At 38.4% G+C, this 27,157-nt stretch overlaps 1 protein-coding gene and 1 long non-coding RNA gene across 9 annotated transcripts in view; one reads left to right on the top strand and one right to left on the bottom strand.

Annotated features, from left to right (window-relative positions):
- Positions 1 to 27,157, top strand: part of samd12 (sterile alpha motif domain containing 12) — a 142,725-nt gene that overhangs the window by 82,936 nt on the left and 32,632 nt on the right. The gene's annotated exons all lie outside the window — the stretch shown is intronic.
- LOC111948158 (uncharacterized) overlaps positions 22,135 to 27,157 on the bottom strand; it is a 38,812-nt gene continuing 33,789 nt past the window's right edge. The window contains exon 3 of the long non-coding RNA XR_002874081.2: positions 22,135 to 22,267. This is a non-coding gene — a long non-coding RNA (uncharacterized LOC111948158). The remainder of the gene's footprint in view (positions 22,268 to 27,157) is intronic.

Below are 27,157 nucleotides of genomic sequence, written 5' to 3'. Positions count from 1 at the left end.
GCTGGGAAATAGCAGTAAATTAAAGACTTAAATGTCACAGATTCTGACAAGACTCAAGAAAATGATCACTTATAGATTTAAAAAAAAAAGAAACATACTGACTGAGCAAGGACCCCAGGAGCAACAGGGTTTGTTAGATGTTTGCATTTGGTTTTAATATATGTAAAACAGCAAATGATGATATAAAAACACAGTTCATAAGTCAGATTTTGAACAAATTGACATTTTGTTGCAAACACGACAAAATTAATCTTAAGTAAAAGGACCTTTGTTTTAGGAAAATATTTTCTGCTTTGCAAGAAAAATTATCTTATCAAGAAAGTGTTTCAATAGCAAAATAAAATTTGTTTTAGTGACTAGAATTTTTTTTTAACGAACCACTCAAATGAAAAGGTTTTTTTTTACATGCATTTTTCAGATAATGGAAGACAATTAAGATTAAAATGCATTTCTCAATGATTTTATTCAAATCATTGAGAATCTGGAGCAGATGAAAAGATGCAGTTGAAAAAAAAAGCTTTTGGTACAGCTCTGCTTTATTCTGATGTGCTTCAAGACAGGTGGATCCAAGAATGTCTTTGTTTTCCTGCTCTGAGCTGGAATCTGGATCCAAACTGTACGGCTGGATAGCACCGGTAAAAGTTAGGTTGGGGGGTGTGAGGGGCTGTAAGCTAGCTTGAGAGGGTGTTATCAGATGGATGATGGGAAATGGGGGCAGGCTTACACTGCCAATGGTACCGCCCACATCTCAAAGGTGAATTTCCAATGAACGTCAGCAGAAAAAATCACCTAGAAGATGACAGGTTTGTTGATTTTGGCTAAAAAGGGCATAATCATAATAATTGTTGGCAAGACCACTTTTTACAATCATTTAAAGAAGTTCTTTATTATTTTATTTTTTTACTTTTTTACTTTTTGCCATTATTTTTAAACAGTTTTTTTGCTTCTAGAATTTTTATTTTCCAAAGTCAGTCTGATTTTTTTTTCTTCTTTTTTTTAGAATTCATAAACGTTTGCTGTGAATGCAGACAAACTTTTTGTCTTTATTATACTCTATATAATATGTAATTAAATCCTGTTTAGGTCAGTAAAGTTTATCTTGTCGTTTACCCTTCGGTTCTGCTGCTGCTTTTACACAAATCTTAGCTCAGTTGTGTTTGTTTGTCTGTTTTCTTAAACGTGAAGCACGTAAGACAGACACTATATATGTGCATATATTTTATATTGATTTGATAAGCAAAGGTTGACTGCTGCATAAATTATTCCTTATATTTCCATCATGAAGCATGCTCACCTCTCCAGCTCTGCTGTCGCGCTGCACACCTGCTTCGTCTTTTTTACCCTCTGCATCGCCACAATGCTACAAGTTTTGGGAGCAAAGGTTTTGCTTTTGTAAAGCAGTCTGTTCTCTTTCTAAACAAAAAACAGACTTGGCTCTTAATAAAAAATGTAAAAATGCATCACAAAAATTGTCATCTTCCACAAATGTATCAAAAAAGACCTGTTGGCTGTTTATAATGTTTATACTTTATAGTTAAACATGTGTTTAGAATTAAGGAATCCACATTTGTTGGTTTTCACTATCTGTTGAAATGTTATTTTCGTTTATCGTTTTAAAAGAGGGGAACAAAGTAATCAATTACAAAAAAAAAAGAAAACAGAAAAGCCAATTGCTGAATATGCTGCATCATGATTATTGTCTGTGGGAACAACTGTTAAAATAAATCCATATTTGGAGTGAAGACTTCTGGTTTTTGGCTGTTAAATACTTTTATTTTGAAGTGGAAGGCTCTTCTTTTGTTTCCTCTCTGGCTCTTTTCTGCTCGAACAAACTTTCCAGATACGATTGTTTTGTGTTAACTTTGTTAGCTTGGGGGTTTTAAATTAGCAGTCGGTGCAGCCGTTTTAAGAAAGTAGATTTTCAACACGCGACCGAGCGACTTGACATGCGTCCAGAATGAGTAAGATTTATGGGAGTCCAAGGGTTTTTCAAAATAAAACTTCCTTCAGAATCAGATTATAAAAAAACAAGATAAAATGTATACACTAGGTTGTGTTTTTTTTTCTCTTGTGCAGCCTCGTACCAAATGTCCCAAGGTACCAGTACCGGTCTGCAGTCCAGTTGGGGCCCACTGATCTAAAGTCATATTTAAAAGAATTGTTCCCAGACTTTGATCTGTTTTTAGCTTAGTTTTCTTTAGGATGCATTAAAGGTCCATTTTATTCAACTGTAATTGTTTTGAGAAAAGCAGCAAAACTGTAGAACAACATCATCATTCCAGAATTATTTCAGAACCTGTCTTCATCTTTGTTCCCATCCTATAGTAGGCCTGGCCGAAAAATCGATTGAATGAATAAATTTGAATTTTTTGTTACAGAGGATTTAAAAAATAACTCACTGGAGACCGCGACTCCTGCTTCCTCATCACCACGGTGATCAAAAATCCCACACCGTCACAGCTCTAGTTTATTTCTTGTGGGACACAAAAAAAATGCGACTTCTCCAGTACCGATAACAGAACCGTTGAGGTCCAATAAAGCTCCGGGGTTCGTTCAATACCGGGACGCGGTACCCATCCCTAGGAAAGGGGGCATGGTGGAGAACAATCACAGAGGCGGTTGCTTTGCATACAGCCAAAGACATACCGTATATACCATGGAGAAGACGGGGTTTATTAATTTAATTTAAACCTTAGACCCCAGATATGAGCTGTATTGTTAATCCTTCAGAAAATGGTGCTACTCTCAAGGTGAATGTTTGTCTCCTTGTAGTCTAGACTACAAAGTGTGACTTAAAACACAGCTGGGACTTTGATTTTATTTATTATTCATCCCAGAAATGGGGGATACATTTTTCTTGCGTTTGATTAAATAAAAGCAAAATCTGCTTTAAGTTGTCTACCGTTTGTACTTTTTCAATTTTAGTCTCAATCTTAGCCCCTAATATTATGGGATGTCCTCTCACTAGGATGGGGGCTTTTACCCGCTTTTAGCCGGTGGCTCTAACAGACCTCAAGTGGGTAATGTGGAGCTTTAGGAGGCATCTTTTTTTGGCGCCGCTCTTGCTCTTGAGCCGATGTTAGGAACAGAGAGGGCTTGTGGTGCTTTTGCAGCGTTGAAGTGATGCGGTCTCATTTCGCTGCCTCCACCGCTCCTGGAGCAGAAACAGACGGCGTGGAGGCAGAAAAACTAAGAAAGAGAATCCGCCCAAGTTTTCACAAATACACAGGAAAAGAGCGGGCTGGAGATCTGTGCTTGGATGAATTCATTCCTCGTCAATATGCGCTGTTCTCTGGAATTTCATAATGTCGTGTCCTTGACCTTAGAAACGACCCAATGAACTCTCAAACACATTAACAGGTTTGAGGCGTGTAATCTGTTTGCTTGACATAGATTGGTAGCACAGTATATTGTTTGTAGAATTATTTAATCTTATTTGCTTAACTTTATCTATTATTTTTCTTCTGTTGTTTTTCTTCTTCTTTATTTGTAATTCTGTCTTTAAGGTTTTTTTATTTTTAATTATTTTTGAAAAAATATCAAAATAAATCATACATGAAAGCAATGAGCGGGCTGTCGAGACATCCTTAATTTTAGAGCAGACGAGATGGTCCTTAAATATGAAATAAAACTCAATTCTGAGACATGGTCTCTCCAGCGTGTCCTGGGTCTTCCCCGGGGCCTCCGTCCCGTGGGACAAACCCGGAACGCCTCCCCAGGGAGGCATCCAGTCTGGATGCTTGAACCCTCAACTGGCTCCTGTCAAAACAAACAAACAGAAATATTAAAGACAAAGAAATGTATATCTATACATAGATATATCATACTTAGGATAATTCGAAAATTACAATTTTTTTTATTTGAAATTGTTTTATTTTAAGAAATCAACTAAGAATAATACACAAAAACAATACAATCATCAGTTATACATTCATACATTGATAAATCAAAATATATTTAGACATATTAATAAATATTGCTTGAAAGGGAGTGGAAGGAAGCAAACGAATCCCACCCCAGTTCCACCGTAACCATTTTATTACATGATTTATCGTTATCCGGTTCATAACTTTTATCAGACAGAATTAAGAATCCTGAAATATCAATAAAGCACATGACAAAGATGAATTACTTAAATTATTATGTAAAGTTGCTGTAAGCCGGAACCGGCAAACAATTAAAAAAAGAAAAGTTAAAGAGGATAAAGCAACACACAAATCTACACATACAGTATGTACAGTAGATCCACAAACACATGTAAATAAATAAATAAATAATAATAAATATTTTCACTTATACATACATTAAATGACACACTGAATCCATTTAAGATTAAATTTATCAGAAAAAAGTTTAATTAATTGCTTGAAAACAAGTAACAAGAAGTGAATATATGTAGTTCTACCCCTATTATGATATACTTTTTTAACACATATAAATATACATATATATTACATGTTCTCTTTTGAGAAGAAATATTTTGAATAAACTTGTAAGGTTTGCCCTCAAACATAAGTTCTTACATGTGTAGGAAGAAGTTTTGAACGGTATCTTCTGTGGCTTTGGCTGCTTTCCCGCTTTGACATCATCCTCATAATTAGAATGGCTTGTTCTGAGCGCGCTGATTATCCGGAGAGCAACTTGCTTGGTGTTTATAGCCCTGGCAAATCAAAGAAACCCTGCGCGACCCCGCATGTTTGGTCATGTACGAGAAATACCCCCCACACACACACACACACACACACACACACACACACACACACACACACACATGCAAGTACTCGGTGTCCTTACCATAATTATGCAGATGGAGGGAAAATAAGTGGCCAGCAAGCTAAAGTTTAATTTGAATTCCTCCTTTCGCCCTCCATGTTTCACTAATAGCTCCATTTACAGTAATTTGTTCTGCTTCAGGCAGTGACTCATAACAAAGGCATTTGGATGTAAAACAAATGTACCACACACATGCACGCACGCACCTCTCTTCAATTCTCTGCACATTCCCCCGCCTCTTTCCCTACACGTCGCACGGCTCCGTTTCCACCTCCACCCTGCTCGGCCTCAGCAGTGTTACAGCTTTTTTGTGCTGCAGGAGGTGTTGAATTATGGTATGTCACAGTTTTAAGCACACCGGTATAAAATGAGCGCAGTGAAACCATAAGACGCAGAATGAGGCGGGCAGGCCAAGCTTTCCTATAGCCTCCATTTACTACTTGGCATGGCAATATACTCTGCTCACTTGGGGAACCTGACACCACATCTCTGCTGCAGATATTTATGAGGCACATATTATTTTTCATTATGAATACATTAAATCATCAGTTGACGTTCTAAAATAAAGAGCCCTCGCAATTCTTTTTTCTTTAAGCCTTGAATTTCAACAGAGTATTAGGACCACCTTAAAAGAAGAAAAATAAACAAATACGAGAAAAAAAGTCCTTAATTTATAAGAAAAGAAAAGTTACCATTTTATAGGAAAACAGTAAAAGTCCTACAAAAATAGTCATACAATTATTTAAAAAAAGGTCAAAATTAAACAAAAAATCAAACATTTAAAAAAAAATTCTCAGAGGTTTATAAAAATAGTCATAAAATTGTGATAAAAAGCAAATTTACGCAAAACAGTGAAACGTTTACAAGAATAAAGTCCTACAATTTAGAAAAAATGTCAAAATTATACAAAAATTCCACAATATACTAAATTTATAAATGTATACTTTAAAGGCAGGATATTATAAAGAATAAGTCATGCTTTTTAATAATAAAATGTTTTATTAAGCCTTTACAATATTTCAACAAAGACAATCAAACATTACCTTTTTATTTCATGTTGAAGACAATAGAAAGAAATCGGATTGACTTTACTTTGCTTAAGAATCTCCGTCAATCTGCTTTAATTTTTTCTATAAATGTACAAATTAATATTCATCAAATTAAAACTATATTTGAAAAAGCATGACTGTTTTTTAAATCACACATTTACGATTCTTGTAAATTGTTTACATTGTTGACTTTTTTCTGATCAAAATGTTACTATTTTATCCTCATATAATTGTTTTTCTTTATGTTGCCCCTAATACTCAGTTCTATAAGCTGCATCCGTTTGTTGGAGTTCTTTTTCTCCTGAGTTTTATTTGCCCATCAGCACGTCGGCTGGACAGCCACTCACTTTAACCCTAACACTATGTCAACCCACAAAGACGCAGTACAGCTCGCCTTTCTAAACCGTAGTTTGGAAAGTCAGCAGCTTTTTTTAAAGATATGATCTTTTTTCTATCGAGCTATTTCGGTTCTTATCTTTGCCGGAGAAAACAGTAGAAAACGCTAAACTATCCAGAATTACTGGAAGTAGAGTCCAGACATAAATGTTGGCTTTTATCTGAAGCTCCCACATGAGATGCGCTGGGAGGTTGAAGCTCCTGATCTGATGGGAAATATCTCCCAACAACAGGTAGAGTTTGTGGAAGTGCCACATCGATTGGAAGAAAAGCCAAACTGCTCTGCCAGATCTCGTCTGTTTTCACACCTACATGATGCTGGATCACCCCGACCGCGCTTAGGGTTTACCTGAGACAACAATACCTTCCTGTCGCACAGGAACATGTCAGGACGAGGGTTGCAGACATGTGGGCGTGAGTGAGTCATTGTTGATCAGGGCGTACCCCTGTGGACTCACAAGACAGTCAGTCACCCAGAAAAAAATGTTCAGCTTCAACCGTTGGCCTGCATTATGCATCTTTGGGAATTAATATGCCTAGTTTTTTTTATTTTTTAAAATGAAAACTAAAATTATGAAGCTGGTAGCTGCACAGACTTTCCCATTCAAGAACATATCTCAGACGGAATCTTCCGTTCTGGTCCAATCTCTTTAAGTGCAAAGCCAGTGATCAGTGACCGTTTTTTTCCTTTTCATTCGCTGCCACACATCACATAAACCTGGAGGTCCTCTCCTTCTGCAGCAGCTGTCTTCTAAGCCATCCACTGAAAACCCCTTCAACCCTCCACATCCTTCCCATCTTTCAGGAACTCCTCTGACTTGTACTCAAATCCAGAATAGAATTGAAGGTCCTCTCAAATATCTTTAAGGTCCTCCTCAGCCTTCCTGCCCCCATATCTGTCCAAACGTCTTCTCTCAGTCCCTTAAATCTACTCAAATGACCCTAATGGTCCTTCTGTTTGCCTCATCATCATAAAGAACAGGATCTTTGCTTCCACAGTCTGGATCGTTTTCACTCCGCTCTGTCACTTTTTAAGCCCAGTGAAAAAACTCATTTAAATTTTCACATTTGCTTTTGTTTTGTTTTTTAAGTATTGTTATCTGCTGTTTTGTCAAATGTGGTTTTACTAACTGTAATTTAATGCAGTTTTCTCTGCGTTTCCTTTTTGCTCATTGTCCTTGCGTTACCTTAAAGGCGCTTGTAAAGACATGAATGGGTATTATCATTATAATGAACCATTCAGGCTTTTAAATGTGTTTATTTAAAAAAAAAAACATTTCTTTGCTATTTTTTCAACACCTCACTTTCAAACTGCTAAGTGTGGAAGCGATAATCCAGATTGACTTTTCATTCGTCTAATTTTATCCTGAACTGCCGCTGCACAGACCAGATCTTAGGGCAAACTTTTGTTAATTCAAAAGCTGAATTTATTATTAGTTTTTTTTGCATCAGTTGTAAAAGTTTGGACCAAAAAGTTTGTGATAGTTGACTTTTTAAATATCACGCTGTTCACAGGTGGAATCAGATGGCTTTCTTTTCACAGGCACAAAAACTCAAGAAAAATAAAGTGCATCCACTGCTGCCTGCTATAAATGTGTACACTAGAAGTCTGTCGTCTTTCTTAACAAAAAACAAATAAATAGAAAACACGCTTCTAAAGCATCTGGGCAAAGGAAACTGTTTTGTTAATCATATGCAGCACAGCAGACGCACCAAGAAATTCACCAGGTGAATTTTTTTGGAGAAAATGTGTGGCTGTCGTCAGTTTGAGCGTTGTTGGTAAATAAATATATGCTGGAACAGTTAATTGGGACTTTGGTCATATTCATGGTCCAGAGCGTTGCTGCTCAGGTTCTTGTTGGAGCGCACAAGAGGAACCACACCTCCCCAGTCCTGGCCCCCCTTTACTGGCTGCTGCCTCTGAATTCAGTTTATGGTCCTTTAATTTGTTTAAAGTCTTTAAACAATTGTGCAATCAAAACTTGTTTTTACAGCCAGGCCTTTTCCACAGCATGAGACTGTGCTCTATTTTATAGATAGGAAGATATATGGACAGGCAGACCTTCCTTCCTTCCTTCCTTCCTTCCTTCCTTCCTTCCTTCCTTCCTTCCTTCCTTCCTTCCTTCCTTCCTTCCTTCCTTCCTTCCTTCCTTCCTTCCTTCCTTCCTTTCTTCCTTCCTTCCTTCCTTCCTTCCTTCCTTCCTTCTTTCCTTCTTTCCTTCCTTCTTTCCTTCCTTCCTTCCTTCCTTCCTTCCTTCCTTATTTCAAAGAGTACGCAAACCCACAATGTCAAGAATACACTTGTTAAGAATACAATAGTTATAGAATAAATATCTATTACTAAAACCAATGCAAACTCATTCAGAATTTCACCTCGTTCAGACTTTGTTTGAAACACGGTGCTCATGTTAGTCAAATCAGGGACTCGATTTGGCAGTTTTCTCGTAGTCCCTTCAGTCTTTTTGATAAATTGTCTCCACATGTTCTTACCCAATATGTTTCAAAACCCAAAGCTGGTATTTTGACTGCGGTTTGCCACCATGACTTTCGACTCTGAAGATTGATATTTTAAATAGAAGAAAACTCAATTTAAACCCGATAAACATTTTATGCTTTCCTCATTTTTTTAATCCAATTTCTCACAAGTTTTATGGAAAAAAATGTGTTTTAAATAATATTTCCATGCCTTTGTCTTAGTAAGCAAATTAAAAACTTTGAAACAGGATTTTCCAATTACATTAACAAACAGCTAAAAATATGCAGTTAATTTGCAAATAATTATGAGTGAGATTAAAAAAATGTTATCTACTGCCACCATCAACATTTACAAACCAAATTCATTACTAATAGTAGTTTTGACTGAAGTAATGTATTATGTAAAATAAATAGTTATATCATCAGCATACAAGTTCACATTAAAATTACTCAAGAAAACAGGTAAATTTACCTCATCAGAATAGTAAAGGCCCATGTAGGCTTCATTGGGAACTCCACACTAAATATAGGAAGGTAAAATAAAAAAATATTCATGCAGCTGATTGCTGATGAACTGAACCCATATTACATCAGTTATCTGACATCAGATATTGACCTGTGATCAATCAAAAACTACTGAAGTGGAGTGAAGCTGTTCCAGCCATCTCTCATCATCAGTGCATGTCAGCCATTTGTCATCTGTTTGAGCTGTGGAGGGATCAGCTATGCATTTGTGTTTCATTTTAGCAATGAAATCATTATGCACAAAAAATGGATCGTTTTCCAAATGCTACTTTTCCCATTGACATGCTTCTTAGTAAAGATGTTGCAGTGTCTTTTCTCAAGAGGAAGAACCTCAGTTGATCTCCAGCCCTGAGGGAAAAATCCTTCAAACTCTGCTTTAAAATGTGACATGGTGGTCATGATAATTCTTAAAAGACCTTTCAGTGACTTCCTGCTGGTTTACCATTATGCAGGTTTTTTTATTTTTAGGGTTTTTTTTTATTGTCAGCTTCAACTGGTCAGAAGGTTCTGCAGGACTTTCACAGCAGGTCGGCGTCCATCAGCTCAGCACAGAAAAGAGCTACTTCAAGTAAAATATTAAATTTCTTAGAAAATGAGATAGTTTTGCTGTTTTGTAAAAGAGAAAAATCATAGAAGTATGGATCAACCATTTTTTTAAATTAAGAAAACGTTTTTTTTTTCATATATTTTGTTCTGAGTGCACAGGTTGTTCTCCAGTTGGCTTTTGCTGTTTGACCTCAGTAACAAACTCCTATTTTATATAAATTTATGCTAATAATTTGATGGTTTAAATCGCTGTCAGATGAACTTAATTATTATTTTAATTTTCATAAACAAAAACAAAAGGAGTTTATAAAAAATTACAAAGTCAAATAGTAAATCTAAAGCTTAAGAATTCAGTGACACAAAGAAAACAAATAATCTTAGTGTGTGTAGTAAAAGAGTAAACACGGTATAAATAATTACATTTATATAACGCATACAATAACTATTACTAGCACTATTAGTAAAATGACCAACAATTATACGTAAAACAATGGAAAAAAAATGTTAATATGGAAGGTAAATTTTGAAGTGAAGGTCAACACTTTAACACCTAAATATCTCACGCTCTTTGGCGCAGCGCAACTTTGTTATTGCTTAGTTATTTAACGGGAATCGCCTGATTCTGATGCAGGGAAAAGTGGTTCATTTACATTTATTGGATAAGCACGTCACTACAGAAATGTGTAGCATATCCTTATGCTCCTTTCCTCCGCTTCAGAGTTTTCTGGAATTATGTTAATTGCATAAATGGTTAAGAATGTCGACACTGGAGCTAAAGACCCACTTCAATAAAAATGGGGTTTTTGTGTTTTCAACATGCTGTGTGGCATTTTTCTGTTGATGGAGAACATGTTGAATCAAATCACATGAAATCACTGAAATTCTGTTTGAAAACGATTGGTCCCCGCGCTGCTCCATTCTGATACATCCACTTGACGATTAGACCCATGAACGTCTTTGTTTTCCTCGTCTGAGCTGGAATCCGGATGGCTCTGATATTTGCTCGCCATTTTTTATGTTGCACTGGTATCGTTAGCTTAGGGGTGTGAGGGGCTGTAAGCTAGCAGGAGACTGTGTAAACAGAGGGCTCAGTTAAGGGTGATGGGAAGGGGGCGGGATTGCTCCTCACCAATGGCCCCGCCCACAACTCAGAGGTGAATTTTCGAATGAACTCCTTCCGCTCTGCAGAAACTATGTCCTAGAAAACGACGCAGGTTTTTACATTTCATACTGGGAACACTTTAAAAATAAATGAAAAGAGCATCACAGTGGGACTATAAAGGGTTAGTTTAATAATATATTTTGGTTTAACTAGCTTTAAAGGGACAATTAAATAAATATATACTAATAACAATTTCACAGTACCTTGAGACTTAGACACAGTGCTACGAATATAGTTAATATTTGAAAAATTTTTTTTAAATAGCTTCTTCATAATTCTTTTTATATTCTGTGTTTTACTGTGAAGCACTTTGTGATTTTTATCTTAAAAGGTGCTATACAAATAACGTTTTATTTACTATTTGTTTATTTAATATTTTAAATACACCTTCTAACTTCCTGAAGGTAGTTCCCTGCTGTAAAGAGCTGAGCTGTGGTTCCATCTGGTTGTAAAATGTATCTCCTGAACGTCATTACAGAACAAAATTGATAGATGCTCTTGGAGAAACAAGTTAACTTTGGACTTTTATCCATTTATCCTTTTTTAAATCAGCCTAAATGGGGAAAAAGAAGGGTTGGCAAACTTTTCAAAGCCTTCTTTTACAACATAAAGGAATGCAATATGTGTGATAAATGGCCCGACCAGATGTCAGAAGCCTCACAGGGAGATAAATGGTGATGATCATCAGCTGTTATTGTCTTCAGCTCCGAATGCGGTTCGTCTGTGTTTACCATCGCATGGGAACAGTGGGGAAATGTCAGGCCGATCCTTCAAAGGTCATCACACTCAGCACTTTACTGTCGAGATGTTGTCACCGGTGTTCCTGCTCATACGTGAAGATGATGCCTGCAGATAATACACCCCTTCTGTTTCCTTGTGTGTACTACCTTTATCACCATAAGCATCCAAGACTTTAGAAGGAAAAAGACTGTCTGTCGGTCAAAAAGGAAAGTTTGAGTTCTTAATCACCTCCAGGTTTCCATAAGTTCCTTAGAACGTGTCTTTGGGTTCCGTCTCTGCAGAACATTTGGCAGAAAAACAGGCGATGACGTGTCAGAGCCCTCCCACACACTTTTTCTTTTTCAAATCCCTCTTTACTGCCACCCGCTCCCCTCAACCTGTGAGCCTTTAGTTCCATTTTATAAAAAGTTTTTAAAAAAGGCTGCTGCCATCGGCTTTTAAGGCCAAGTGTGAAGGAACAGGGAGCACAACAGAGATGTGAGGTCTGCAGGTGTGGGAGTGGATTAATTCTGGTTGATTCTGTCCCTTTCTCTTCTTTTTTGTTGTTTCCCTCTTTTTCATCAGATGTCAAACTTGGGAATTTTTTCTTTTTTTATGAAGACACATAATTAATGTAATTATGTTTTTTATTGAAGGAGTCTTGTTTTCATTTAAAGGTTGCTCAGCAGCTTCACCTTAATAGTATGATCTGGGTGAATGCTGGATTCTGATTGGCTGCAAGGTGTCCAGTAGGGGATAATACCTGATGAGGTGCGCATTATGAGAAATTAGTGGACTTCACGAAACAAAACAAAAAACACACATAAAAAAAAGAGAAAATAAAGAAAACGTTTACACTTGAGAAAAAAAGAGAAAAAAAAACATTACAATAAACACAAACAGAAAAAAAAATATGAACACATATATTATGAACAATTGTACAACTACACATATTCGAAAAGAAGGCACATTCACATACATCTAAATACATTTTTACTAAAATTACTGTAACTTTTATTTGAAGACCAGAATTCAAATAAAGAAATTGTCGCCAGAAAAAAAAACATTTTAATCTGGGATTATATGAAATATTACAAATTATTCATAATTTAATGTTCCCTAAACATCCCAATTTAAATAATGTGAACAGGAAAATAACACAAACCTTATCTAAATAAGTGGTTTTGATCAAATAAACCTGTTTTAGTCATTTTACCCTGAAAGCTCTGAAGGTCAAGTAAAGGAGGATCTGACTGCAGATGAGGTGGCACCAGAACATCTTTAACCGGAAGCAGAAATTCTACAAGAGTTCTGGATTCTAGCACCTTTTAGGAGAACTTTTTAATGTGAGTAATTGAGCTAAAAACTGTGCAAAAACAGTCATCGTATTATTCTTTTTAAAATTGATATTAACAAAAGTGTTGAGATCTGTGTTAACCTTTTTACACCGGCGCTTTAGCTCCAGTGTTTACATTCCTTCGTAACTTTTCAACCCTTCCCGCGACCAAAGTGAATGGAGTTCGCCTTTGCGCCGCTATGGCTATGCAACCGGTGAAAGAACGCTCTAAAGTGTTGCACACTGGTCCAGAGCCGGTTTTCTCTGCGGATTCATATGATGATCGAGTAAGGAGCTACGGCCAGAGCATGGCAGGTTTTCATCTCCAGTGTTAAAGCTAAAAACTGGAGAGAAAAAATGTAACTGTTAGGGTCACCAGTTAAATTAGTCATTTTGGACCAAAAATATGACTGAAAAAGGGGGGGGGCATGTCAATATCCAGTCCCGGACATCCGGTTCAGGCTAATGATATTTGGGCGCCATGTAACATAATGTAGACAATCAAAGTTAAGAAATCCTAAACACAGCTCTAAGAAAGTGTTGGAGGCCACATGACTTTGGACATGCCTCCCTTACATGCAGTAGATGACAGGTTGTAGCATTTCCCTTTCCTTTTCTTCTTAGCGCCTTTGCATCTACCCTTTCCAGAGAAGCCCCGCCAGGAGGAAATGCTTTCCTTAGCGGTGGTTTCCTCTGCAGCCCGGTGGCCGCCCGCTGAAGCGTGGCCTCCTGCGTGTGAGCAAATTCATTTTCTCGTCTTAAAACAGCTCTATGAAGTGTCTATGGGAAAGACGGAGGAGGAGATGGTTAGAGGAGGAGGGTGGATGGAGAGACGAGGGGCAGGCAGGTGTGAAAAAAAAAAAAAAGACTGGGAGAGACTCGGTGCCTTGCATCGGACTCGTGGGAAATCTAAGCAGGCAATATCCAAACCGAGGCGATCTACCGCTGCCACCCTCGCCCCACACAATTACAATACTATCTGACAAAGATATTGAGCGGATATCCCTTGCTATTTCTCTGGCTGCTTGTTCCCAGCTAAAACCTGGTTTTATATAAAAGTAAAAAAAAAAAGTATTAACGGTGACTTATTGGAAAAAGAGGCCATGCAGCCGGGGACAGCAGGCAAACACGGTTTAAATGTGTTGACTTTCTGAAGCCCCAGGGAGAGCATGAAGCCAGCGCTAGGTGCTTATCATCCTACCTGACCTTTGGCTCATCGGTGACCTTCAACCGGCAGATGGAGCGGCCTGCGCAGGCGGATCAGGACACTTTCCCTGATCTTCACTGCATGTTGGGGAGCTTCAGACTTCGCGATGAGGCACTTGTGGGGTAGTTTTGTTCTTCCAGGACGTTGTTTGACACACGGCTACTCTTGTGCCCCTTAAGTGTTTCACCGTTCAGGAGGCGGTAGTGAAAAGATAAATTGGTTTAATGAGGCTCCAGGTGAGAAAATATGGAGTCGGCATTCTCTGACAGAAAGTAAACATGAAACCCTCCATTACTGAGGGTGAATGAGCCTAGGTCTTTGTCTTTTAACGTTTTTTTGTCCTTTTCATTGTTGTCATCCATTTTGACTTCAACATAAACCTATATTTGTGTGTTTTTTCTTTCATTTCTTTAGACTTTAAGCTCCTGAACAGACTCCTCTGGATAAACTCGTTTAATTAATTGTACTCTATAGAGTCCAAAAAAACTCCAGTTTATGAAGAATTATTCCCTTTCAGATTTGTTAAGGAAATGCTGCAGATTTAGGCTAAACTACTCCAATTCTGCCTGTTTTTGCATAATAATTGTAGACACCTCACATATGCAGCAGCTCAAGGGGTTTAGCTAACGGCTCTTTACATGAGTGGAAATGCTGGCATCTCAGCAGCTCTAATATGAGCCCGGTTCTTGTTTGGAGACGTGGCTGACGAACTTCAGTTGTAAATATTTTATTTGTCTCACAAGGAAAAGTTCTTTTGCCTCCATCCTGAGGTGAGTCTGGGGTCACATTAGGAGGGGAGTGTGGAAGCGGCACCGGCTGTCTTGTTTGAGGATGCTTGAGCTTTGATCCTCCTCTGAAGGAGGCGCAGCGATGCTCAGCGAGCTTTCTCCCGCTTTCAGTTGTTCGTAACACCGTTCCGCTCTTCTCACCCTAAAATTCAAGGACAGACTTGTGGATTGAATTCCTGTTTGTGGTTTTATTGACTGATTTCTGTTTTCAAATCTCCTCCATGGACAGAAAAATCCATTTATTTGTTTTGAAGTGATGGGAACAAAAGGTTTGAATGTCTGTAGAAGCAGCTGAAACATCCAGAATGTGAGTTCAGACCACATTATGCTGAATAATTTAGGAATATGAGCTGACAAAGAGTGATGTGGTATTTAGCAAAGACAGTCAGGAAATGAGGTAAAGTAGGACAGTAGAGCATAGAGAAGCACAGAGAAGCTGCTGTGTGCAGCTGTGCTTTCTGATGCTTAGATTGAGGGAAGCCTTTTTTGCGAAATGTAAATTACCATCTTCGTCTTTGGTTGCAGCAAGTTTGAGCCGCTCCCAAATTTTTTCTTCAGGGGAAACAGCTGATGCACCTGAGTGGGGCAGACAGGAAGTGAGCCGCAGCAGGTGCAGCCCTGCAGTCTGAGTGCAGCTTAAATGCAAACCACAAACATCTTCCGCCATCTTTTATTTTTGTTATTTTTACCTGCTTCATCCTGGAATTGGGGTCCTACAAGGATTTGGGATGAAAATTTGCCACAGCACACATAAACAAATACCATAATTCCAGACTATAGAGCACACCTGATTATAAGCCGCATGCGCCTAAAATGAAACATGTGTTGTAGAATGAAGATGTGTATGTGCTGAAACCGCCGCGTGTGTAAGAAAGAGTAGGGATGTCCTGCAGCGCGAGAGCGCACAGTGGAAGTGTGTTGGAGGTGCGCGTTCATGTTTGAGTGTAGAACTGCAGTAAAAGAAGGTTTCCCCCAGAAGAACAGTGAATGATTCTTTATTAACCCGCTCTGGAGGCTCTGAGGGTCCGAACATGGAAGTGAACCACGAAGGAAGATCCGCCTTCGGCGGAGAGGATCTCCCCCGCATTTTACGACCACCGTCAGGAAGAAAAAAAGTAAACTCAGGAAAGGTTCAACACATTATATATTTACAAAGAAAGACGGTACACAGAAAGAGTTTTCAAAGTTTTAATAATATACCTGAGGTTTTCTTTCCAAACAGTGTCTGTGACGCGGCAGTAACACAGCAGCAATATGAGAGTAACAGGGCTGGCTAAAAAAACATACAGATAAAAGTCAGTGAAAGCAGCAGTAACGTATAGGCATGCGCATCCTGTGCACTGAAACCATGGAAGTCTTCCTCCTTAGTGTCGGATTTGATATTCTTGGCCACACTCTCTCAGTGTCTCCTTCGTTGTCACTGTCAGTGTCACTCAGAGGTAAATTCCCTCCTGAGCTTGCGCTGTCCTCTCCGTCATGCAGCGGACCTGCTTTTCCAAACCCGTTGGGGATGGTGGTTTTCACAATTTGAAAGCTGCGTCATATGCATTTCTTCTTGCATTTTCCATGATGAGGGTCTGTTGGTGCAATTAATTCACAAAGCAGGGATTTACATTAAACTTGCATCTTCCTCGACAAGGAAATCAAAGACGCACATGGATCTAGTCATCTATAAGTGGATGCCTCACAAGGGGGCGGGGCAGGGAGCTTGTGGCACGGCGTATTTTCTACATCTCTACATGATCTTTTTTAAACTGCATTTTTTCGTCTGCTCCTGATTTACAATGATAGAGAAATACTCAGAAATGCAATTTTGAGCTTAATTTTCTTTATTTATGTCCTACATCATCAGAAAAATGCTGCAAGAAAATGAAAAAAAATCACGAAAAACAAAATTTTTATTGGAGATGGTCTTTAATTAGAAAAAAAATAATCTTGATTTTACTTTAGTAGATGCAAACTGTGTAACTAGAATTGCGATCTAATTTCAGCATTGTGTCAAAGGTCCTAGGCGCTGCTTTCTCCAAGCAGGGTTGCACCTGCTTACACAGGTAACAAGTTTGCCGCACGTCTACCTTGATGTCAACGACTACGTACAGAAATCACCTGGAAGGAAGCTTCTCCAAAGATCTTCCTCTCTGCAGGAACATTATTCTTCTCTATAGCAGTCTTCTGCTTTCACTGCAAAGCCTCAGGTCAAATATTTCCCCTCATTAAATGCATAATGTAAAAGCGCAGCCTGATCAGTAAATGGAATGTGCAAATGTTGAAATAATATAGGATTCAAGGCAAGGATGTTCTCTAAATTCATAATCAATCATTTACAAACAAAAAAGCTGCAGGAATAAAGTTCTTTTTACGATGACATCTTAGTTTTATTCTGACAATAAAATGCTTTTGTTAAAATGTTTTGAATCTATTCTATTATGCATGAAATAAATGTTATTGCGTTGCAGCAAATGCATGGACGGACTCCAAGCCTCTGCAGCTGTGAACTCAAGACAAAACCTACAAAAGTTAATGATGATTGATTAGGTATCTTCTTAGGTAAATTTACTTGTTCTGGAGGTCAATAAGCTGCACAAAGGACTTAAGAAGTCTATTCACCATTTATGTTCATGTGAGGTTGTTTGGTTTTATCATTTTAACAGAGCTTTAAAATAAAAAATCGAACACAGTAAATCTATAAAGCTTAAAAAATATAGAAATTTAACGTTTATTAACCTAAATAATTAATAATTTATGTGAGGTTTCAAGAATCCGCCGTGTCCCTTGTGTTGTTTATGTTTAAACGATTCCCCATGAGTGAAATGAGTTTCTAGCTGAATTTCAAACAGTTTAGTTGTAACATTGAGCAGAAAACACTTCAGACTCATCACACTAGGAGGTGTTGTCTCAGATCTAGCTTTTTTTTTTTTTTAAGAATGACCCTTAATGTTAGTCACCAAAAAGTCTCCTTAACAAAAAAAAACAAAAACGTTTGTTGTTATTTTTTGTTTAAGTAAGACTGACGGTCAACATTTTAGGACTATTAGAACTCTATTAACTCAAAAATATGTATTTGATGTAACAGTAACATTCTGTACACAGGAGACCAACCAATCGCATCACAGAATAATTTTGTGGAATCTGCTTTAATAAGCGTCCATTTGAGCCCTTGTGGAGAATGGAAAAAATTCCCTGGAAACCCTCCATCCAAGCTGGATTTTAGACCCATAAAATGCCACAAACACAATCAAATCAGACAGATCATCTCTGATGTCTCTCACTGTTTGATTTCTGTTGTTCACCTTTCGGTTATCCCGGTTAACCCACACTGGATGAAGCTCAGTGCGCCTCCTGGGAATCGGGCTGCACATATTCTTAACTGTGAAAATGTTTGGGGGTACATTGACTGATGCTCTCCCCACCCACCTCAACTTTGGGGTGGGTCAAATTAAAGTTTAAAGCTCTGGAGTGGGTTAAGCTACCCGGCAACATGACACGCCCCTAAAATGCCTCATTTTGAGCCGTATTAAGTAGAGGTGTAACGATCAATCGATCAATCAATTTCTATTCCTACGATCCAGCTAGACCAATCTGTCTGAGGCAAGTTGTTAATCGAAGAACTAAAAAATTATTTCAAAATTATTTCAAAATTAGATAAATCGATAATCAAAATACCATATGGATTGAGGAACGGTAGGTTTATTTTACTCTAATGGATCTGTAATCACAGTGGACAGCACGCATATGATAGAGTCCATCATTAGAAATGAATAAACAGCATCATGCATGTACTTTTGCTGTGAGCTCCTCGGCTCTGTGAGTGAATCCATTCCTCCTCGCTGCAACTCTGAAGGTCCTCAGACAGTCGAGGCCATCTCCGATGATATGGGGCTTTACCCGGGTGACCACCCCAAAAACGGCCAGAGCTGTGAACCGGGCATGTTTAGAGTCCAGTTAGCCCCCATTACCCTCTGCAGCCTAGTACCAGAGGATTAACAGAATACAAATAGCCCCCCTGTGCGCCCGCCGTCCCTCCCACCAGGGATCCCACAGCTTCCGCCGCAGAAGATGCTGACAAGGAGAAACTGTGAAATATGGTTTGGGGCCAAGCAGGTGTTTACTGCATGCTAAGCAGTGTCCCGCTGTTCATTAGTCTGAGAATGCATTAGCAATCATAAAACTGTTCGTTTGCAGACGGGGATGAAGGAGACGAAGCATCCTGCTGTCGCTCAGTCCAATGTGACCTTGGCTTCCAGACGGTTTCTGGGTCTTGAACGAGGGCAAAGCCAGAGAAGGCAGATCAATAATTGATCAATCGGATCTTCCTCGTGTTGCATATGATTCACATGTGAGAAAAAAACGGCAGCAGGAAAAGGACATTTATAAAGAAAATGAAGCTCAAATTTGCATTTCTGAGTATTTCTCTATTTGAATCGTGAATCAGAAGCAGACGAAAAAATACAGGTCGATAAAGATTTCTGAGTTTTCTTAATTTGGCAAAAACGGACAAAATCATATTTAAAAGATCAATGGGAACACTTTAAAATTAGATCAAAAGAGAATCAAAGTGGGAATTTAAAGACTGTGAATTGGCTTGGACTTGCAAAAATGGACTTTTAAGCTGTTAGTCAGTTTAATTACAAAAACTTTACCACAATAGAAACCGGTCAGGATTCTGTCCCAAAATCCATACAGGTTCTGCCATCGGTTTCTATGGGTTTTTGCAAAGAGCACAAGACGAGCTCTGGGAGTTTTCTGCTGAATCAAAACTCCCGGAAAACACCCAAAATATCTGTAAAAAGCTTTCACATTTACACATAATGCTGCTAACTTAGTGAACCCTTGAAACACACAGGTTTGCTGCAGGTACTTCAGCTGCTCAAACCAATTCATTATTATTAATAAATAAATCAAAGCAACATATTTACCCAAATGATTAATATATATGATTTTACTAAAACATCTGTGCAGCTGCACATAGTTAAAACATGTTCAGTCTGCAGCTGCTCTAACATAAAATATTATTTTCATCTGTCATAAACAGCTCTTTAATTAGGAAATTGTGTTCTTGTTTGGCTGATGTTTCATCTTCTATAGCATCAGAAAATGTTTATTCATAGAACATTTATGTGGAGCAACGGAAACTCTATCACTGGGGTGTCAAACTCATTTTGGTTCAGGGGGCCGCATTCAAGGCGTCTGATCCCAAGTGGGCCGGACTATTAACATAAAAGCAAAAAAATCCTTTTTTTACTCATTTGGAAAAATGCCTCAACCAACATGGTAGCCTAATCAATTATTATTATTACTACACATTTATTCACAGAGGCCAATGGATCTCAAACAAAATGCATTTCACTTAAAAAAAAATGATTGGTCTATTCATTTTATACAGACTATTTTACATCTTACACCGAAGTAATCCCAATAATAAACTCAAGAGGGGCAATGGAAAAAAATGAAAAACCTGCCTAAAATGTAAATGTGCAAATCAATGAAAAATTAAACCAAGTTCAGCTTGCAAACATTTATGAACTTAACAAGAATTTTTGAGTTAAGCTCCTTTCTCTCCTGAAACTTCAATATCAGGATTCAGATCCTGTGCAGAAACACATTTACTGTCATTCAAGTGTGCAAAACACAATGAAATGTCAAAGAATCTTTTCCTGGTTTTTGCCTGAATTTTGTGGCAACACCTGCCTCCTTCCTGACCTTTAATGGGCGCCATCAGTGACCAGACTGACGTCACGTGACCAGTTCACTCCAACATTGTCCAGCACAGTAACTAGAGAGCTGACTACAACAACAGTGACAACAACAGTGTCATCAGCTGTTGTTGTGTCCATCAACTCAACAAACGGCGCTGTGACTGTCTCTTTAACACTTCAAATAAATATGCACGGCTGTGCAACATCTGTGATGTTGGTGCTTAATCAATAGCGACCGAAAATGCAATAAATGACTGGATTCCTTCATTTAGCTCCCAAGTCTCCTCAGAGATGTTGTATCTGTAATCGTAATCCTTAACAAGACTTCTACAGCATCTTTCCATAAGTTCACCATCTGAAAATGGTTTGGATGTTTGCTCAAAATCGTCTGCAATAAGGCAGCTGTCACTGCTCCATCACTGACGTCACAGCTGCAGACGGTTGTTTTTTCAGTCCAGCTAACAGTTGGTAGAATTTCTCTTTTCTTAACTCCAAATAGTGAAACTTTTCTTAATGGTGAGTCTCATAGTGGGGCTGAATGTTGTGTTCTATGAGCACCTGTTGATGACTTACCAAGCACACTGGTTTTGCATTAAGCTCTTTGAACAAATAAAACTATCCATTTTTCCTGGAAAGCTCAGCCCTCCACTTCAACTGTTTTTTTGTTTTGTTTTTACAACATTTTGGTCATTAGGGTGTCACTACTGATCATTCTTATAGCAATGCAACAGTGGTGGAGCTCGCGTGGAACCAAACTACATCTTATTCAGATCCAGAGCTGTTAGGTTTCGCTTTTGGCACATGCAAAGATTTGCTGTTTCTCCTGTTTTGCTTTTCCTTTGCTCTCCCTAGTGTTGGAATTGCACATTTCAGTTATTTCTTTAAAAAATCATAACTCGCCACAGAAATGGACTAAAAACATGCTTTTTTTCTAAACAACCTTATTATTTTTACTCTTCATGACCGGGACGGATTGACCCATCTGGCGGGCTCTATCACATTGTTTATTTTTTAAAAGATTAGCCTTTTTTAAATTGAATTAGTCCATTTTGTGTCTATTTTTATTATATTAACTACAAGTCCACATATTTTTCTATATTGCCTTATTTTTATATGTTGTTATATATTTATGGAAAGAGCAGATTAATGCTGTATCCCAATTTCATCATATACAGTCATGCAAATGATTCTGACAGCCATTTATTTCAATGCAAATCCAGATTTTTCTTTTAAATTCTTTTTACTTTTTTTAAAAATGTATTCAGGAAACTTTTGCATAACCTCAAAATATGTTTTTCTACTTTGTAATGTGCAAAGAGTACATTAACTATAATGGATTGGATTTTGTAGTACAACGTTACATAAAGGAAGCAGCATTTGGACCTAAAAAAAATCATTTCAAATGTTTAATCCTGCACCAGAGCAAATTCAAATCCCCTTCAGAGATCTGGTTAAACAAAGTCTCTTGTTCTTCACATGGGGTGTTGTGAGCGTGCACGCCGCAGGCATCAGCAGATTTCACTGATCCAAGGTAGTTCAGACTGAATGAATCAAACGGCGTTGTTGCAGAGGGAATAAATCACTCTGACAAATGCTGAAACGAGAAAAATAAAATGTTTATTCCATAGAATCTTTCAAGTCGGAGAGAAAAGAAACTTACCTTCTCCTTAAAAACATTGGCTCTTGTAATTATTATAATTTCCTTTTTTGTTTAGTTGTTGTCAGATTTCCTTAAGTTGTTGCTGCTTTGCTATTATTTGTTGTTTTTGTTTTTTTTTCCTTAGGAAAAGCACCAAAATCTTTTATTTTTTGTCTGCACCCATCCCCCAATAAATAGCCACTCATGGGTGCAGTGGGGGGAGTTGGTCCCATTGACTGTATCTTAGAACTGGACTGAGCGAGTGTGAATTCACCCACTGAAAATGGTTTACATCCGGCTCCAACCAAATGAAGTCAATTCAATTGCCATTTTTCCACAATATAGACGTCACCATGTTGGAGCTATACGTTGGCAACGCTGTGATTGGGCCGTGTCGGTCTGAGGCAATGTTTCTATGGCAACAAGTCTACCCAATCAGGAGTGGGCTTGTTTGAAAGAACACACCCCTAACACTTGAAAGCGGGCTACACCAAACCTGTTAAATTTTTTAAAGCTTGGACGTGGGGGCCAGCAGGCTCCACCTACTTTTAAAAGGACGTCTGATTGGTCAATTTGCAACTTGAATAACTTGAACTACAGAAAAAATATAATGAAATAAAAGGGAATATTCAAGATAATAATTAAAAACAGAACCAAAATGGTTTTCTGGCCAATAGAATGACTGAGTAACAGCTGTTTATTTCTCTATTGAAGTCTATGAGATTTTGGTTTCTTTGATCCATTTCCAGTTTGGACCACCTGAGGGGAGGGGTCACTCAGTCCAGTTTCCAGATACAGATTTTTATATCTGTTCCGATATATAAAAAAGACTTAGCATCATATAATTCCAGCCGGCACAAATAACTATTATTTTTTCTCCTTCGTGATCAAATTTCAAATGGTTGCCTCTTCCCTGAATTAAAATGGACGTCATCCTTACATCACTACCAAATCTGAGTCCCTGATAGGTCAAGGTTTGACCTGGTTTAACTTGTGCATTCAGTGCCTGCACATTTTGTACAAAGAGCCTAAAAAATATAATAAAACTTACATCACTACGGTTTAACGCTAGAAGTTTGAACGCGGAAATCAGAAAAGTGGGTTTATTAGCATTTACATGATCTTTTTATTGTATTTTATTGTTATTGAACACACTTTGTTGCGGGCGGTGTGAACATAGGATACACCGCTGTCTCAAGCTAACTTAATACTGCAAAAGTAATAAATAGTAACAGATTTGATCTTTTTGACTTCTAATCTGACTGCCGGGTCAAGCTAACCCGAACATAAACATGTAGAGGAGGAGGTATAACAAATACATTTATTGAACCAGTTTATTTTTTTGTGTTTATTACACTAAATACGCCAAGCAGGAGAAGTTTCAAAAATAGATTTTTGAATTTTAAAACGGGTCAATTTGACCCAGAAAATAAACATGTAAACAAATATATTAATGGAACCTTTTTTTATTTTCTATGTTTATTACATAAATAAGCCAAGCATGGTAAGTTTCTAAAGTGGATTTTTGAATTTTAAAACGGGTCCATTTGACCCAGAACATGAACATGTAGAGGATGGAGTATTACAAATGTATTAACTGAACCATTATTATTGTATTTGTTGATTACACTAAATAGGCTAAGAAGGGGAAGTTTCAAATATGGAATTTTGACTTTAGAAATTGGTCAATTTGACCCAGAACATCACACGGATGTTAATAGGTCACTTGTTTTTGCAGGGACATGAAGTGTCAGGGGCCCTAAACTATAATTTGAATTCAACTTGTGATTAATTCAGTGAAAACTAAAGCAGATTTCAAATTTTTGTCCTTTTAAAACAAGTGTTTTCCTCGACTCATTTGGCCCCACTTTAACCTGGTTTCTTTTCTTTCCCAGCATCTTTTTTCTCTGTTCTGTCTTCTTTCTTCTAATAGAACTTCAACATAACACAAACTAATAAGAAATTTCTGGCTTGATGGAGAGCCAGAGCCTCTTGAACACACACTCTTCTTTGAGTTTGCCTGTGTGCGTTTCTCTGTGCTACTGTGTGTGGGTTTGCTTTATAGATAGGAATCTTTATTAGAAACCTGCGTGTGAGTACATCTCTTTCTCCGAGTTTGTCACCCTACGACTGTGCAGGCCAGCGCCTGTCCATCTAATTTCTATGGGAGGCAGAGATGCGGGCGATAACGGCGTTGTGTGAGTCGCCGTGGCACTCGTGCGCCTGTCTCGGCGCAGCTTCAATTAAAGCCAGCTGGCTCCTGACAGAGAACCTGTGGCCGTCCACCGTGATGAAGATGCAAATTCAATTCAGTGAATTGATTAAATGGGTCAGCTGTACAATGTGGCCTGGCACAACCTGACGGGAGATAGTTTGTATATAAAAAACACATAGGATCAGCCATACATTGTAGTACAAATACTACTGGGACATCGGTTTGCATTAAAAGATGTTCTGAATGATTTGTTAAGTTCCTGGAATTTCTGCAGAAAATTGCATTTTCTGAATAAAAAATACCAAAAGAGTCCTGCTGTGCATGAGTTCCCCAGGAGCTATAAATGACTAAACTCTGTTTATTGACACCCACCTCACTCTGAGTCATTGTGTCCATATACTTTTAGGGTTATTTATCATAGTGGCATCTCATTTTTTAGCTGCTGATTCCTCAGAGAGTGTGGACTGTCATGCTCGTGAGATTGGCTGATGACCAGCTGGGAGTTTATGTGGCGCCGCCATTGCAGCAGAGCTGAATCCACCTCTTCACAAACTACCCTGAGGTTATACTGCATGAAAAGATTGAAATGAGTCTATACTGAATCGATTATAAACAGTGTTTTAATAAAAAATAAAGTCAATCTCACCTTATGTTGGATTTCAATAAGTTGGGAACATTTCCATGTTTACTACAGTTTTAAAGTAAAGAGCAGTATAGTAATAGTAGTAATATATTGCTGTAGATTACAGTAGTAATAGTATTTGCCTAATTTAAATGTTAATTAAAAAATATGTAATAAAAAGAATCTTCTTTCTTTCTCTTTCGGCTTTTCCCATCAGGGGTCGCCACAGCGAATCATCCTTTTCCACCTCACTCTATCATGGACATCTTCTACCCTAACATTAGCCAATTTCATGTCCTCTGTTAAGACATCCATATATCTCCTCTTTGGCCGTCCTCTTGCCCTCCTGCCAGGCAGCTCCATCTCCAACATCCTTCTACCAATATATCCACTATCCCTCCTCTGAACATGTCCAAACCATCTCAGTCTGGCTTCTCTGACTTTGTCGCTAACACAGGCAACATGAGCCGTCCCTCTGATGTACTCGTTCCTTATCCTGTCTAACCTGGTCACTCCTAAGGAGAACCTCAACATCTTCATCTCCGCTACCTCCATCTCAGCCTCTTGTCTCTGTCTCACTGCTACCGTCTCTAACCCATAGAGCAGAGCTGGTCTCACCACTGTCTTGTACACCTTTCCTTTGAGTCTTGCTGGCACTCTTCTGTCACACAACACTCCTGACACTTTCCTCCACCCGCTCCAACCTGCCTGCACTCGCCTCTTCACCTCTTTTCCACACTCCCCATCACACTGAACTGTTGACCCCAAGTACTTAAACTCCTGCACCTTCTTCACCTCAGCCCCCTGTAACCTAACGCTTCTACCTTGATCCTTCTCGTTCAGACACATGTATTCTGTCTTACTACGACTGACCTTCATGCCTCTTCTTTCCAGGGCAAACCTCCACCTCTCTAGCTGTTCCTCCACCTGCTCTCTACTCTCACTGCAAATTACAATGTCATCCGCAAACATCATTGTCCAGGGAGATTCCTGTCTTACCTCGTCTGTCAGCCTGTCCATCAGCATAGCAAACAAAAAAGGACTCAAAGCTGATCCTTGGAGTAGTCCCACCTCCACCTTGAACTCCTCTGTCTGACCTACAGCACATCTCACCACCGTCATACTTCTCTCATACATGTCCTGAACTACTCTGACATACTTCTCTGCCACTCCAGACGACCTCATACAGTACCACAGCTCCTCCCTCTGCACCCTGTCATACGCCTTCTCTAAATCTACGAACACACAATGCAGCTCCTTCTGACCTTCTCTGTACTTTTCCATCAACATTCTCAAAGCAAAAATGGCATCAGTGGTGCTCTTACGGGGCATGAAACCATACTGCTGCTCACAAATCTCCACCTTCTTCCTAAGCCTGGCTTCCACTACTCTTTCCCACAGCTTCATTGTGTGGCTCATCAACTTATAATAAAAAGAATGATATCTTTAATTGTATAAACTGGGAGCAAAGAAATATTTCATAAGTATTTATTTTGTTTCATTATAACTCATATTGATAATGAAAAACCTGAAACCACGAAACCGGTTTCTGCCTGAAAAGCGTGATGGTCCTGTGACTTCAAGACGACTAGATTTTACTAGTTTTGGGGGAGTCCAATCCACGAGAAAGAGAGAGAGAGACCAATCCTATGATTGTAAATGTAACCAGACCTTCTTAGAGTTCGTTTCTCACTTTGAAGATGGTAGAAGAATACCAATGTGGTGGTCGTGATCAATGGTGCAGGTTATTCTAACATGGCCCCCTCCTCCACTATGTTCGCGGTACACCTCTTTATCTCAAAGTTAAGATCCTGTTAGTGGATGACTTCACTCATTTCCAGCATCTCTATGCTTAAGATTTGCCTTTAATGGAATGAGTTTGATTAAAACTTGAAAGTTTTTATTTCTTAAAGATCAGCAACCAATAAAGTCCCAAGTCACATGTACCTGTATGGGGGGGTTGACCCATACAGATGCTGCAGATTTTTGGGTTGTCCAGGTCCATAGA

This window comes from Oryzias latipes, chromosome 11 (assembly GCF_053564925.1).
Source record: "Oryzias latipes strain Hd-rR chromosome 11, Olatipes_Hd-rR_3.1".
In the NCBI taxonomy this organism is placed as follows: Eukaryota; Metazoa; Chordata; class Actinopteri; order Beloniformes; family Adrianichthyidae; genus Oryzias; species Oryzias latipes.
This window is presented reverse-complemented; position numbering and strand designations above follow the sequence as displayed.